The sequence below is a fragment of the Dermacentor silvarum genome, chromosome 1, assembly GCF_013339745.2.
Source record: "Dermacentor silvarum isolate Dsil-2018 chromosome 1, BIME_Dsil_1.4, whole genome shotgun sequence".
NCBI lineage: Eukaryota > Metazoa > Arthropoda > Arachnida > Ixodida > Ixodidae > Dermacentor > Dermacentor silvarum.
In genome coordinates, this window is record NC_051154.1 from 275,072,014 (window position 1) to 275,076,854 (window position 4,841).

A 4,841-nucleotide genomic window follows, 5' to 3' on the forward strand; every position below is an offset into this window, starting at 1 on the left:
TCGGCGGAACGTTGTCGCCCGTCATTAGGCGGCCTCGATTGTACTTTTTCTCGCCGCGAAGAAGGCACTCGTCAATTTGCGCTATCTTACCAGGGCCACCGAGTGGAGGTTGCGACAGCAGCTCGTCCCTCATGACCTCATGGCTGTAGTTCCTCCACTCGGTGATGGCGTGGTCCGGTAAAGGAAACAAGTCGCCGGTCACCTCCTTCAACAGCCACACGTCTGCGCTTTTGCTCACGCAGTACGTGAGCCAAATCGCTTGCCGCCTGGATAGGTGAACGTTCGGACGGCCGAGGCGGTCCGTGTTGGCGAAGCAACTTCCTACGACTCTCTGCCCGTGCAGTGCAGCGGTAGCGCGTAACTGCGAAAAGTTAGCGCGTAACTGCGAAAAGCACCTGTTGCACCGGAAGGCAGCCGTGGCTTAGTGGTAGAGCGCCCGCCTCAGCTGCGGGAGGCTATGGGTTTGATTCCCACCGCCGCCGGGCACCCACTGGTTCAAATGGGTACAAGCGTGCCCCGGCCTGGCGTTCGGCTTTCTTCAGGGGTGATGCGCTTGGGAAAGGAGCCTGCGCCCTGAATTCCCGTCGAAACCAACGTGAGCACGGAAAAGTCTTAGTCTTCCTGTATAATGTGACCACTTCGCCTTCGCAGGTTGGTTGGTCCAGTTTGAACCCCAGGTACTCGCAGGTGCCCCAGCACTCCGGTGACACCGCCGGACCTGACCTGGCGCTGGGGCGCGGTGGAAGTACAGCGCTTGAAGCCGAAGCGTGCCGAAGTGATCGCACCAACTCTTCCTCCGCAGCCTAGTCGCACTAATCTGTGCTCGGAAAGCATCATTTCCCCACCACGCTATCTCCGCAGACGAGGGCCTTCGCCTAACTTGTCACACGGCCCCCTCAATGACGTTTTAGAAAGGCGAAAATGATGCAGAAACTCTACGTCGGTCATGTAGGTGAACAGGTCCAGATGGTCATATTGACGTTTGCTGCCGCTGCATGCGATGACACAGGTTGCTGCTGCAGCCGCCATGTTCCCGAGTTCAGCTCGAGCAGACTTTCGTGATGTACGAGTTTGGTACGAGTTCGCTTGTCAATCAAAACCATAGGTCACGCCGAGCGCGAGGCATGTAACTCCTGTGCGCGTACCCACCACTGTTGGGCCACATCCAAAAAAGTGCCGAAACGCCAATGCGTTTCGGCACTTTGTTTTCACGAAATGCATTGACTCGTTAGCTGCAGCACAAAAGTATGCGTAACGCGGATATATTTCGAAACACATTTTGAGATACCGATATATGAAACTGGTGCTGGACTGAATTCCTTCTATAGCCTTGAGGCATTCGTGGCATTAGAACCCTAATTGACTAGTCATGAAGTTGACTGGCGGAGTTTGTTAATTAGGTAATGGTGCATTTAAGTACAAGTGCTTTTTTTCACATAATCATTATTATACAGATATCTGGACCGATAGCCAGGGAAGGCTAGTTTCTGGTCGAATGTAAAAATATAACAGACAGGTCAGGTGCAGATTATAACAGCAGAGTATTCCGGAACACGTCATTATTTATAACAGACAAGAAACATCCATAAATACTCCTAATTAATCAATGCAAGTAAGTTAGAGATACTGGTTATCAAGAAAAAAGAATTTGCTACACTGCTTTAAATTACGTTCGGTTTTAACCTCCAGAGGTAAAATATTACAGATTTTTGTGCTACTTAATTCAATTACCTTTTCGCCGTATACATTGTAACACTTTGGTAAGTTGAGGTTACCTTTTAAAGCACGTCTTCTATTGCGAGTTGGAAAAGAAAAGACGTTTGGAGGAATAGGAAATATAGTGCACAAAATGTGACACTGAAATTGGGATCTTATGATTATATGGTGCCTTAAGCGATAACACATGTTGTGTCTGAAAAATATCATTAAATGTATCACTGGTGTAGTTTGAAGTCCTAATTATTTTCAGGGCTTTTTCCTGTAGTTTTTGTAAAGGTTGTAAGTATGTCATGCAAGACACAAGTCACGCCCCATAATTCTAAACAATAACTAATATGGGTATGGCAAAACCCACAGTGAAGAGACTTGAGTACTTCACGAGGGAAATATTGCTTTGCTTTAATTAGGCCACGATTTGATGCGTCACGCAATTCGTGTCCGCTTGTGCGAGTAGTCAAGCTTAAAAGGCGTATGTCCATGGGCTACTTGCCAAACGTGAAATATAAAAGAAAAGCGTAATCGCACCGGAAAGAACGAACACATAAATTGGCAACGCCGGCGTGCCCGGTTACCAGCGAGCTTCGCAGCTGGAGCGTACGCATCGCCTAATTTTGACGGCGCCTTCAATACTTGATTGATTTATGGGGTTTAACGTCTACAGTCAACGTTTGCTGCAACTTTGTGGTGTAAAAAACATGGAATGCACGGTCACTTGACACTAAAGTGGCTAGGAACTTTGTAGCTGCAGTGAAATGCTTTTTGTTCGTCACGATATATTTTGCATACATGTTACGTTTTCTTTCGTACTTATCTATACCAACTTTCAATATTTATCACGCCTGTCAAATTGAGATGCCATTGTATGTGATTATGGGCGTCCCTAAGGCTATCGGCTCGACAGTTTCTGTGATCTACTGTTTTTCTTCAAATTATTAATGAAATCAATTATATCCGAACGCAACACTATAGGGCTATGACAGACGCCGTAGTGGAGGGCTCTGAGTTAATTTTTACTATCTAGAATTCTTTCACGTACGCCTAAATCTAAATAAACGAGCGTTTTTGCATTTCGCACTTATGGCAACTTGCACGATGTACATTGGGGGAGATCATGGGCGGTCATGTGAATGTGCCTCGCGTTTGCTGTCTTCGACTTCTTCACCACGCGACCTTATCCCGATTCAAACCAGCAAAGAGTACGCTGCCATATGTCGCTCTCTCGCATGTTCAACTTACCAGACTCGACCCCCCACTCTTCCCAATCACGACGATGGCCTCACTTTGTAGCCTCGTGCTATAAACGTCGGTCGGCTGACAATTTTTCCTTTCATGGCATGACGACGACATGACGTCACTGCGATTACAACGCAATGATTACGGTGGTATGACGAAGAAGGAGTGACGACGACGTCATTACGACAATCGGATGATGAGAACTGCGTGACAACGATAGTGTGGCGGCGACGGCGTGAGAACATTCGAATAGGGAAGCTGCAATGACGACCATGGAACAACCACGACGGCATCACGACGGCGGTACGACCACGAATACCTCAAAATGACTGTATGACAATGACAACGATGAGAGGATAACGGCCGCATGATGACAATGAAATGACGACTACATGATTACGGCGGTGTGATGACGACGGTATGATCACGACCGAATGACGGCGACGGAATCATAATGAGGAAACGGCAACGCAGTGCCAACAGAACGAAGACTCCGGAACGTTGACGACGACATGAAAACTAAGAAGTGATCACAACGAAATGAAGGCGTTGAAATGGCGACGACGGAATGACGATGACAGCGTGTTCGTTTGAAGCTCTCATGCGCGCTCTGTAGATCGTTTGCCGCTTCCAGCCGCCTCGGTTCGCGCTATATGCGATGCCGGCTTTCACTATGCCCAGTCGCGGCCAATCGTACTAGTCTTCCCCGATACTGCGGGCGCAATCGGTGGCTTTGGCCGCCTGTGATGCGTGGACTGAAACACTATCTGGTGCAGCTATAGAGAACCGATCTTTGCGTCACGTAGTCCTATCTCATTGATGGAAGCTCACAATGCTGCGCGCGCTTCCATCAATGGAAACACCTTCTGACCCCTCTCTCTGCAAACTGAGCAACGAGCTAAGAAATGCTAACGTTTTAAAACACCGCCCAATAAAGACAAAGACAAAGAGACAGTGCACAGGGCAGGTACTATCCCGTGTACTGCGTCGGTTGTACTTGACATTATTGCGCTATGTTTTATTTTTTTCGTTCAATTCGATCGCTGCGGCTTACCCGATCGACGCACTTCGCGCGTGCATTCCGCCTAATAACTCTTGTTTAGACGGTGAAGGAAGCCAGCGCATTCGCGCAACATTATCTCCTTTTAGCTCACCTATATAGCTCTCTCTCATCAGCGCTTATCACTTTGCACAATGCCTTAAAGAAAACCTCTGCAAACCGATGCAAATGTAGGCTGCCGCCGCTAACACGCCCTCATCGCCGTCCTATAGCGAAGCGTTAATATATTCGCCAGGGTCGCGCTATAGTGTCAGGAAAAGCGGGGTTCGTGCAACTTTTTCGAGCCGCCATCCTCCGGTGACGCCACCCATGTCCGGAGTCAAGTGATCCCCTTTTTTCGTTGTTGCTTTCTCCCCTGCTCCTCTTAAGTGGTTCATGAACCGCGTACGCATATACGACGCCTGTACGCTCGGCGGAACCGAGGTGGGAGGCTTCGGCCCCGTCCACTCGCTTGGCAGCATCTACGCAGCGGCTATTGGAGATGCCGGGCACGTCGCATTTTTTTTTTTTTTCGCATGAAATATTGAATCCGCTCGCGATAGACGGTGAGGAGGTGTCGACAGAAAGAGAGAGAGAGAAAAGCGGCCGTTTATGCTTTCAACACAGTCCAGTATTTCCGGAACTTTGTTGGTGCTCGCTCACGTATAGGCGGAGGAGAGCGGTTGCCGTGGCGTCGCTTCCGCAAGGCCCCCGCCGCTTCCAATCGAAGCAGCCACTCTGGTCACGCACCCCCGCTGCTGCTGCTGCTACTGGTTACTCCTTTACAGCGGGTTTCTCCTTTAGCAGTGTTTACACTGTACGACCACCGTCGAATCTCGTGCGCATCGTT

The 4,841-nt window shown here is 49.1% G+C and overlaps 1 non-coding gene across 1 annotated transcript; it reads left to right on the forward strand.

Annotated features, from left to right (window-relative positions):
- The first annotated feature begins 409 nt into the window (after positions 1-409).
- Positions 410-482, forward strand: Trnal-cag (transfer RNA leucine (anticodon CAG)). The gene has a single exon. It is a non-coding gene; the product is annotated as a tRNA-Leu (tRNA).
- The last annotated feature ends 4,359 nt before the right edge of the window (positions 483-4,841 follow it).